A 12,699-nucleotide genomic window follows, 5' to 3' on the forward strand; every position below is an offset into this window, starting at 1 on the left:
AAATGAATTTCTGGATGTATTCCCGGAAGAGCTTCCAGGCCTTTCTCCCGAGCGGGAGATTGATTTTGCTATAGATGTATTGCCAGACACTAAGCCCATATTTATTCCTCCTTATAGAATGGCTCCCGCAGAATTGAAAGAGTTGAAGGAGCTATTGAAAGACTTGCTTGATAAAGGCTTTATTAGGCCTAGTTCGTCCCCGTGGGGAGCACCCGTATTGTTTGTCCGAAAGAAAGACGGCTCCTTAAGGATGTGCATTGACTATCGGCAGTTGAATAAAGTGACGATTAAGAATAAATATCCTCTTCCAAGGATTGATGATTTATTTGATCAATTGCAAGGTGCCAAATGATTTTCAAAGATCGATTTGAGGTCCGGGTATCACTAAGTGAGAGTTAGGGAGAAAGATATCCCTAAGACGGCCTTCAGAACAAGATATGGGCATTTTGAATTCCGGGTGATGTCATTTGGGCTAACTAATGCGCCGGCAGTATTTATGGATTTGATGAATAATGTGTTCAGGCCCTTCCTGGATCTATTTGTGATAGTATTTATCGATGACATCTTGGTGTATTCTAGATCCGAGGCAGAACATGCGGATCATTTGCGTATTGTCCTTGGAGTTCTTCGAACTCAAGAGTTGTTTGAAAAGTTTTCCAAATGCGAGTTTTGGTTGAACTTGGTAGCATTTTTAGGGCATATCGTTGCAACCGATAGTATTCGAGTGGATAGTCAAAATATCGAGGCCGTGAAGACTTGGCCAAGGCCCACGACTCCTACGGAGGTTCGTAGCTTTCTGGGCTTAGCAGGTTATTATAGGAGGTTCGTTGAAGATTTCTCTTCTATTTCTGCACCACTCACAAAGTTGACCCAGAAATCGGCGAAGTTTCAATGGACGGATGCTTGCGAACGTAGTTTCCAAGAGTTAAAGGGTAGATTGACTTCTGCCCCAGTCTTGACACTCCCGGAGGGATTGGAGGGATATGTCGTTTATTGCGATGCTTCAGGTGTTGGATTAGGCTGTGTATTAATGCAACATGGCAAGGTGATTGCGTATGCTTCAAGGCAATTACGAAAACATGAGCAGAATTATCCTACCCATGATCTAGAATTGGCCGCGGTGGTCCATGCATTAAAGATATGGAGACATTATTTATATGGTGTCCAGGTGGATATTTATATAGATCATAAGAGTCTTCAATACATCTTCAAGCAGAAAGAGCTGAACTTGCGGCAACGACAATGGTTGGAATTGCTGAAAGACTATGATGTTGATATTGGGTATCACCTCGGAAAGGCAAATGTTGTGGCTGATGCTCTTAGCCGTAGATCGATGGGGAGTCTAAGTGATGTACGACCAGGAAAGAGAGAAATGGCTCGTGAGCTCCAACAGTTAGCTAGCCTAGGAGTCCGAGTAGTGGACTCAGGTAGCAAGGGAACTACTATTCAGAATTTTGCAGTCTCGTCGCTAGTGGCAGAGGTGAAGGAGCGACAATATGAGGATCCCATGCTAATGCAGTATAGAGATACACTCCCTCAGAAAGAGGAGTCAACATTTGATATTTCAGGAGACAGAGTTCTCTGATGCCGAGGCATATTATGTGTCCCTGATGTGGCAAGTCTACGCCACCAAATTTTGAGAGAAGCTCATTGCTCTCGTTATTCTGTTCACCCCGGAGCGACGAAGATGTATCATGACCTTAAGTCTATATATTGGTGGGATGGGATGAAGAAAGATATAGCGGAGTTTGTAGCTCAATGTCCTAATTGTCAACAAGTGAAAATCGAGCACCAAAAGTCGGGTGGATTATTGCAAGCTATAGAAATCCCAACTTGGAAGTGGGAAGTGATTAACATGGACTTCGTTTCAGGGTTGCCTCGCTCACGACGTAAATATGATTCCATATGGGTGATCGTGGATAGACTCACAAAGTCAGCCCATTTCTTACCGGTCAGAATGACCTATGTAGCAGAAGATTATGCAAGGCTTTACCTTAAAGAGATAGTGAGACTCCATGGCGTACCGGTATCTATTATCTCCGATAGAGGGACTCAGTTTATAGCACAATTTTGGAAGTCATTCCAAGAGGGTTTAGGGACCCGAGTTAGCCTTAGCACGGCATTTCATCCACAGAACGATGGGCAAGCCGAACGTACTATTCAGACTCTTGAGGATATGTTACGGGCATGTATGATAGACTTTGGAGGAAATTGGGATGACCATTTGCCACTCATTGAATTTTCTTACAATAATAGTTATCATTCTAGCATTCAAATGGCACCGTATGAGGCTCTATATGGGCAGAAGTGCAGATCCCCGATTGGGTGGTTCGAAACAGAAGAGGCCCAGTTGATAGGGCCAGACTTGGTTCAGCAAGCTATAGAGAAAGTCAAGGTCATACAAGATCGGTTGTTAGCAGCCCAAAGTCGTCAAAAGTCCTATGCAGATAATCGTCAAAGAGACTTGGAGTTCAAAGTGAAAGACTGGGTATTCTTGAAAGTGTCACCTATGAAGGGTGTAATGAGATTTGGCAAAAAGGGGAAGCTTAGTCCCCGGTATATTGGGCCATATGAGATTGTACGAAGGATAGGCAAAGTGACCTATGAGTTAGACCTACCTCCGGAATTGGAGTCAGTCCATCCAGTATTTCACGTCTCGATGCTCCGGAAATGTATTGGAGATCCCACTAGGATCGTCCCAGTAAATGATGTGCAAGTGACAGAGACATTGACTTATGAAGAGATACCTATTGCCACATTAGATAGGCAAGTACGGAGGCTTAGAAACAAAGAAGTGGCCTCAGTTAAGGTCCTATGGAGAAGCAGCAAACGAGAGGAAATGACGTGGGAAACAGAAGAAAGTATGCGATCCAAATACCCACATTTATTTCAGCCCTTGGAAGAAGTCCAAGATGAGACGTCAAGATCCTAAGGTATGTATGCTTTCCTTTTATGCTTTTGGGTCGTGTGTGGCCAATTTTTATGCTATTATGTTGTGGCCCTGTGAGGCATCGATATTATGGGTTGTTGTGATAGGGTGATAGTGTCGTATTATAGGGGAAACTCTGGCGAAATTTTTATAGAATTCCCGAACACTTTAACATTCGAGGACAAATGTTCTTAAGAGGGGAAGAATGTTACATCTCGGAAATTTTCCGTTGGTACGCAAGTGAATGAACTAGTGATGAGTGCGAGTGCATGATGTTCCATGAGTAAGAAATGACGTTTGATGACTTTAGGCGAGATTTCAAGGTATCCGACGTAAGACGAGGAAGTTGGCTAAGATAAGGCAAGGTATGAGATGATCAATGCATGTAAATGGATGCGGAGGATTAGAATGAAAAGCCTAGGAGTGTGAAAAAGTTGCAGGTTTGCAACTGTCCAGGTGGTCGTAAAGTGTTATACGGACCGTAAAATGGTATACGGTCCGTAAACTGGCAGGTCGTAAATTGGCATGCAAGACTTCAACTTTCTGCCAGTGAGCAAATGGTAAAATACGACCTGGAATACGGACCGTAAAGTGATTTATGGCTCGTAAACCATGGTCGTAAATCACCATATTGCAGCCTGAGGTTCTGGTTCTGAAAATGGTTAAAGACGACCACGAAGGACGGTCCGTAAACTGCTATACGGACCGTAAACCCAGTTCACGACCACTGTGCACTTCAACACAGATTTTCAAGTCATTAAATAAGGGGACCAAGACTTATTTTATTTCACTTCTACATTACACTCCTTCTCTCTAAAACATCTCTCTACACCCATTATACAAGTTTTCAAGGATTATAAGTCATCAACAACATTAAACAAGTGAATCAAGAGTAAGGAAACCATCAAGGATCATCCAAGGTCAAGAAATCCAAATGGAGATAAACTAGGGTTTTGCTCATGGTGGAGTATTATCAACTAAGGCTTGTTCCTACAACATCTAAGGTAAGATTCATGATATTTATATGATGTTTAAGATATTGGAGAGTTGAAATGCATGGATTGTAGAAAATATGGTAAAGTAGGTCATGAAGGATGAATAGTGACATTTTGAGGAATAGTTTGAATTGAATCATAAATGTTGTTGTGTTGTGATATGAATGTGTTATAAATGGTGTTAAGATCATGAACTAGACACTTTAGACGGATGGACGAAGTTGGGTGTTATGACCAAGAATATGGGTGAATTAGAAGCAAATTGAGAAATCTAGATAATGTGGATAATTAATGACCATTGTTATGATATTATGAATGTATTGTTGACGTTTGGGAGTTGAATTACGATGTGAAGGAATAATTGTCCGATTTTACCTAGCTTTAACCATGTGTGCTAATTATTGATGCTAATGATAGTATGACCTTAATGAAGGTAGAAACGTGAGCATCGGAGGAGTATGTGCAAGTGTAGAATAGTCCGACGGGAAGGTATGTAAGGCTAACCCTTCTTTCATAAGGCATGGTTCTTTGGCCAAATTCCTAAATTCTCTCTATGAGTATGTTGTCTCCAAATGATTAATATTCCGAGCTCGTAAGCTCACGATCCTTGATATGTACTACGATTGTACTATGCACCTCATATGACGAGTAAGCCTATGATATAGACGTAGCGATAATGATGATGATCGTAATGATGATGACAATAATAATGATATTAAAGGTGCCTACGGGCTAGTATACTTATATGTGCCTATGAAGGGCTATAATGAAACCCCGAGCTTATAACGTCGGGTAGAATATATATATATATATATATATATATATATATATATATATATATATATATATATATATATATATATATGAATATGTATAGAGTATGTATACGATTACGTAACGCGCGCACACATCTGCAGATGGTACGGATAACCCTGAAGCCTTGGTAGGGCCAGGTAGATATAACCTTGAGCCTTGGTTGGCCAAGTATGTACGAAACACCGAACCTTATGGTCGGGTATGCTATGTATATCTATATATATGTGTATATGCTATGTATATGACATCATTAAGAGTACGAATATGTTATGTAAATGATTATGAGGGTAATTAAGTACGGATATGGATGTATGTACGCGGATTCGTGCTAGAAACGGAATGTCCCTATGGAAAGCAAGTAAGTGCCACGATGATGATATTGTTGTCTCTCCTCTTATGCTATTCATATGTTGTTATTGTGCTTCTATATCGATGTTGATCATGCTTTACATACTCAGTACATTCTTCGTACTGACGTCCTTTTGTTTGTGGACGCTGCGTCATGCCCGCAGGTGCACAGGGAGACAGACTTGATCCATAGTTGTTTATTCGGAGATTACGCAGCAGAGCTCCATTTCCTTCGGAGCCATAGTTTTTGGGTACCTATTCTTTTGTGTATTTAATTATGGGCATAGCGGGGTCCTGTCCCGCTCATGTGTTATGTCATACTCTTCATAGAGGCTCGTAGTCACGTGTATGTGGATAGATATGTCTGGCCTTGTCGGCCTATATTTTGTATATCATTTTGCCGGCCACGTTGGCCCATGTACATTGATGTGGCATAGATGCCTATGATGATATAAAGATGTTGTCCAAATGGGGCTAGTTTGATGAATGAAAGGAAATGTGTGTCTAATTATGTGGCTCACCTAAATGTAAGCATAAGTGTAAGGTAAAGGGGCGCCCGGGTGGGCTAGCACCGGGTGCTCATCGCGGCCCCTAGTCGGGTCGTGACAGTTTCGAGCGCCAGCCGCATGATATATGGGGTCAGAGTCGGCGGTCGATGTCTTCCCTCTTCGAGCACTTGCGCCTCATAGACATGCAGCATCCGATTACAGAGGACACACCTCAAGTTGATGTTGACCAACGTGATCGTCTGTACCTTCTCGTCATATTCGGAGGCATCTTGCTCCCGAACACATCGGGTTCGCATGTGAGCTTGAGGTATTTGCCCTTTCTGGAGCATCTGGACAAGTTGGGATGTTACAGTTGGGGCACTGTTGTTCTGGCTTTCATGTATCGCGGATTCTGTCGAGCGTCTGTTGGCGTGAGGACTGATATCGCTGCATTTTGCCCGCTCCTTCAAGTACTATATTTAAGTGTGTGTAATTTTATTCTAAATATAGCTTTTTGAAACAGCGACTAATATTTTTTTTTTTTAATGACCCTTTTAGATATGGGTGTGGACTAGGATGAGACATTTTCAGCCCATAGCAGCTGACCCTCCGCTCGACTATATTGATGAGGTGATTCCATACGCGCCGAGATGGATGAGAGGAGGCTTTATCCGAGATGTGGATACGCACCACAGCATTCTCCCGTTCAGGGATCAGCTGGATCGTATGACTTCGAACGCGGTAAGTTTTTTTATTTAACATTAGTATGTTATTTTTTTTATTATTATTTTTTAAACTATTTTAGTCTTTTATTGTTAACTAATTAAATTATTTTTACAGGCTTTTATATGGACGCCGGATGATGAGATTTTGGATCAGCTGCCAGCATTTTGTAGGGCTGGTAAGCCCTCGTGGAGGTCGCGGTATCCGTTGATACCTATGGACATCGTTGAGGAGCATGCGCCCGACCGCGTCTTACAATAGTTCGGCCATGTACCGAATTTATCTGAGCAGGCGACTTGGGAGCACGACCATTATACGCGGGACGAGCGTACGGCCGTCACTGATGCATGGCGGGCCTTTATGCAGCTCCAAGTTCACCGTTGGGATCAGAGGGTGGGGACGCTAGTGGTGGTCAGACATGCGACTCCGGTCCAGACGTATATGCAATGGTACACTCGGATCACTCGTAGCTTGATTGGCAACCCCGCAAGGCCTCGCGCAGATGGCCGAGGATATGCAGCTCTCTTAGGACAGTATGAGGCGTTGGTAAGTTTTATTAGTCTTAAACTTAATTAATCGTTTTATGTATTAAGTTACAAATTTATTCAATCAATAATATTTGCAAACAAATGCCGCTACGGACCGTACAGAGGATGCGCTAGGAGAGTTTGGACCATATGGATGCCCCAGAGACAGCGAGATATGCAACGCGGATGGTTCAGCTAGCCGAGGGTGGTATGCAGAAGACGCAGGAGCTCGGACGTATCGACGAGCCTGTTCCAAAGGTCATCAAGCAGCGGGTAGTCGTGGTCGTGGTCGTGGTTGTGCCAGAGGGGCTAGTGGCCGAGAGGGTAAGGGCAGAGGAGCTGGTGGCCGAGGAGGTAGGGCCAGAGAGGCTAGTCACAGAGGGGGTGGAGCCAAAGGGGGTCGTGGTCTAGTAGATGAGCCTAACGACCATATACCAGGCCCAGCTCCAGCTTAGCAGCCTCCGTCGACTTCAGAGATCCCATCGACTTTTTGCTGGCCGTCGACTTCAGAGATCCCGTCGACTTCAGAGCGTCTGTTGATACCTGTATATACGCTGGATTTATTTTTAAATCACATGTTCTGGCCATCGCCTACACAGTTGCCAGTTCGTCATCCACAGGGTAAGCGGCCAGCTCGTGATCTATAGGGTGGCACGGTGCTGGACTTTGATTTCTTATTCGAGGAGTTCGACATGTCTCGGGCTCCGGGGCCCGCTCAGGCGACCGCTGAGGAGCCATCTCAGGAGCCCTCTAGCCAGCCATCTCAGGAGCCCGTCGACACACAAGTTTGAATTTTCACAACTAAATAATGTATTAAATTAATTGTTTATATGTTATTTTATGTTTAGTTTAGCATAAAACTAAACTATATTGTTTATGCGCCTGTGGACCCGTTTCCTGCTCCGATACCATCTACATCTCCGGCTCCGGGGCCCACTCAGGAGACAGCTGAGGAGCCAACTCATGAGCCCTCTAAGGAGCCCTCTAGCCAGCCATCTCAGGAGCCTGTCGACACACAGGTTTGATTTTTTATAATAAAATAATGTATTAAATTAATTATTTATATGTTATTTTATGTTTAGTTTAGCATAAAACTAAACTAAGTTGATTATATGTTATTTCAGGTACATTCTTTTGTGCCTGTGGACCCGTCTCCTGCTCCGATAGAGTCGTCTCCTGAAGATCACATTTCGGTCACCGTCGTCTCCCATAGGAAGCATGTTTTGAACAAGCCCCCTAGGAAGGGAACACAGGATGATCACGCCATAAAATATGTACAGATTAAGAGGAAGAGGGGGGGGGGGGGGGGGGGGGATGGAGATGATGGTGAGAGTGGTGGGGCTCACCTTAGGCCTAAGGTTATTCTAAAGCCTCCCATACGTGGGACCTAGGGGGATGGAGATTGTATATTTGTAAATAAAATGTACATTTTATGTTAATATATATATATATATATATATATATATATATTGACATTATTTTCTTAATGATAATTATTTATCTTAGTTTTTTTATTGTCGTTTAATAGTAACTCGTGCGACGTCTTAAATTAATCAAAACCCTATAAAATAAAACATTTAAACCTAAAGATAACAAGTTTCCAAACAAGCAAAACTTACTTCGGAGCATTTTATAACCCCTAAAACGACGATCCAAACGTATAGGTATACTTGATGCATTAAGCCTACATTATTGTTCGCAGAAAAAGATATTAGGTTCTATATATAATATTGATATTCCGCGTTTTTAAACTTGACTAATCTTTGGTCAAAATACGGAAAAAACGTGAATTTCAAAACTATTCAAAAGAATAAAGGGTTGGGATTTTTAGTTGCACTTTGATCCTATTGCGCACTAATTTAGTGCGCAAAAGGTAGTTTGGTTATTTATTTATTTTAGTGGGGTATTTTGGTGTCTTTTGATAATTTTTGGATTAAAAAAGTTGCGGACTCATAAAAATACCCCTAACCTGTTTTTTTGGCTCATGAATACTTCTCAAACTAACCCCCAAAATTTGTTAGCTTTTTCCATTGTAAAAAAGACACGTGTCTATTATGATTGACCACATATATTATATTTAAAAGTTAAATGACTCACTTTTAAACCCAAACCCGCGTACCCGTTTTAAATCCACCCACTCCCAGACACATGAGTAAATGGGTGTGGCGAATATATTATTAACAGTTAAACAGAAGCATTTAGCTTGTAGAAAACTATTTGTGTTATTTAGTGATGGAAATTAAAGTAATGAAGGCATTCTCTGACAATCACCCTTGCAAACCTAAATTTAGTCTAATTAGTTGGAAATGGACAGAGATTAAGTGATTATACAATACAACTTAGTGAGCATAGGCTTTGATTAGTACTCCCTCTGTTTTAATTGACGTGAATTCATTTTCTTATTAGTCCGTGCCAAAAAGAATGATTTTTTTTCTATATTTGGAAATAATTTACCTTTATTCAATGATTTATAGTCACACAAAATATATGTGACTCATTTTACACCACAAGTTTAAAAGTCTTATCTACTTTCTTAAACTGCGAGCCCAGTAAAATGGGTTCACATAAATTGAGACGGAGGGAGTATTTCATTTTGCCTCGTTCTAGCTGTGTCTGATGAGAATGCCATGGTTATGCATACGCGCAGTGGCGGAGCTAGGAATTTTGTCAAGGGTGTTCAAATTCATATAATCTATATATTAAGGGTGTTCAATATGTAATATATGTTTGTAATACGCGGTATGATTTCTTTGAAATTGGACAGATGGTGGTGCAGAAAAGTATAACTTAAATCCATTTCTGAAGATAAAAGTGGGGGTTTGGGTTTAAAAGTGGTGGGTTTAATTTTTAAATAAATAATATATGTGGTCAATCATAATAAGTCACGTGTTTTTATCAAATTGGAAAAAACTAACAGATTTTGGGGTTTAGTTTGAGCGGTATTCATCAACCAAAAAATTAGGTTAAGGATATTTTTAGTCAATAGGTGGATGAAGGGCATTTATGAGTTTTTTCCCATACATTAGGGGTATTTTTAGCCCTTTTCCTTATATTTTATACATGAATTATACATTTTTCAATTTCAACTCCGTATCCTACTCTTTTTTCAAATCTTAATCAATCCGTATCCAAACGCCTATTAATATGTCTGAACTAAATGTAGATAGTATATTTTTTAAAGAAAACAGTTCAACTATACATGTCATTCTTACATTCAAAAATCATAGTAGGGCAGCAAATATATTTTACCAGTACTGGTAGACCCCATAATTATTTCATCAGCAATCAATGTCCATTTTAGATTGAGTTGTGTTTCAACTTTGAAGTTTCAAATTTCAATCATTAATGTTGATTGCTTGTTTCCCCATCTAATGTCCCTTTCCTAGCAGGCAACTGTACCCAATTTTTGAATCACTGAATAATTTACTCTTTAAAACATGTTGTTTTTAGCTGCTTTGACGTGAAAGTAGAGCAAACAAGTTAAGAGTGATAGAGATGTATGTTTAATTACTCACAGCTAACATCCCTTACACACACCAGCATCAAACTTTACTACAAACTATTTTTGGTAACAAAGTAATTAAATTTCACCATCACCTGTGATCGCGTTCCCCAAGGACCCCTCTCTTTCAAAAGGATTCGCGGTATGTCAAACCCCGGTAAAGTTTTTCGCTTTGCATCGAATTAAACCACATGCTCCTCTGCTTGTGTGGATCCCCATCAATTCCTTTGAGTTTCATTCTTGCGAACATACTACCCAGGCGGGATACTTAATGCGTGAGCTACAACACTGCACGGGTCGATACGCACAGCGCCTAGTATCCATCGCTTACGACTAGGACTACTGGCCGGGATATCGAATCACATTCACTCCCTAGCTTTCGTCTCACAGTGTTAGTGTCGGCCCAGCAGAGAACTTTCTCTGCTGGTGTTCTTTCCAATCTCTACACATTTGACCACTCCACCGGAAATTCCCTCTGCCCGAATTCTAACATTATGTTTATGTTAAAGTAATTGAATTTTATCAAATATAACAGTCAAGTTACAAAGACACACTCTAACAATAAAGTCACCTTAATGAATAGATTGGATAAACTTTGATGATTTTATTGTTATAATGGGTGAAATTTAATTACCTCAATGTAACCACAAATAGTTTGATGGCTTACTGTTTCAGCGAGAAAATTTTAGTACTTTTACATTATAGTAAGTAAAGTTTAATTATGTGACAAATATTAGTTTGTAAGTTTACAGTTACATTAGATAAAATTCAGTAGGGGAATCTAACCCCCATTGTAGCACTTTTTGTCTAATTTGTTCCAAAGAATATTTCATACTTTACGTGACATTATTACTATTTAGAAAGTCAAATGAAATTTTCTTTTACCGCATCTTTTCAAATATTCTATAAATATCTTAAAACCGTTAATAATTGTGAATTTTTTATGTAATTTCTAAATGTGCAAGTTTTATTAAAAGAAACTTGAAGAGTTTATGTTCAAATTCACACTTGAAATTAGCTAGTTTGACTCTTGTATGTCGAACTGTGTCACATAAAGTGAAACAAAGAGAATATTATTTTAATTTTTTTTTTTTGAAAACTTCATAATTCTAAACCTTTTATTTTACTTTTAATGACATATTCTTGTAGTCACAAAAAAGTCATGACGTGTATCAGATCATAAGTTCTAAGAAAATTTTTGGTACGCCGCAAAAAGTCTTTATTTTTTTTTCTCTTAAACTCCATGATCAGTTAAACACATAATTCCTCCGTTTCATTTTTTGTGAACTTATTTGACTGAACGCGAAATTTAAACAAACAAACATTTAAAACTTGATCTCAAACATGTCACGACGTTTGTGTAGCTATAAAATTATATTTTTAAAGTTAACGAGGGGACCTAAAATAAAGAGCGGTAAGTGCCAAAATTGTCCCTTTAACTTTAGGAGTTGGTCTAACTTTGTCCTTTATGTATTATGCTAAGCCCTTATCGTCCATTAACTTTGCTAAACTGGGAAATCTAACAGTGTAACCACGTGGATGCACATGAGTTCTCACAAAAGTGCACAAAACTATACTATTAGATTTTAAAAAGTTCTGTTAGTATTTTGTTAGTTGAACCAAAATTGCTCAAGTTTAGAAAAGTTAAAGGATGATAAGTGCTCAACATAAAAACATAAAGGACAAAATTAGACCAACTCCCAAAGTTAAAGGAACAATTTTGAAACAAGACTTAGTAGGCATTTGGACATGCGGTTTGAAATCAGGATTTGAAACCATGAGATGAAACCAGCGTTTGGATATGCATTTCATCTCATGGTTTCAAAAAATTTAAATATAAAACTTGATCCATAAGTTTATATTTTATAAAAAAAGACCCATAAGTTAGTAAATATTTTTAACAATTACTCCCACCAACCATTTACCAACCTCATTAACTTCCACCAACCTTTATTTATGTCAACCATGTGGAAGGATTATATTAAAGAGTAGTTACAATACTATTCATGTTAAATTTTCATTTTTATTGAACTAAAGTTTGATCAATTGATGTTGTATTTTTTAGGAAGGCCTAGCGTATTAATTTTGTTATGAACTATGACTTGCTCATTTGGTAAGATTATATAAAAATTGAGAATGTTTTAATAGCTTTCACAACTTGTGGAGTTTTTATGTTTATAAGAGAAAATACAATTTAAGATATTCAAATTACAGGTCCAAACATGATTTCAGAAACCATGATTTCAAACCATGGTTTCAGAAACCATGATTTCAAACCATGGTTTCAGAAACCATGATTTCAAACCATGGTTTGAAACCATGTCCAAACGGCTCCTTAAATGAAGATAGCGGCATAAACTGAAATGCGGGG

Source organism: Lycium barbarum, chromosome 7 (assembly GCF_019175385.1).
Source record: "Lycium barbarum isolate Lr01 chromosome 7, ASM1917538v2, whole genome shotgun sequence".
In the NCBI taxonomy this organism is placed as follows: domain Eukaryota; kingdom Viridiplantae; phylum Streptophyta; class Magnoliopsida; order Solanales; family Solanaceae; genus Lycium; species Lycium barbarum.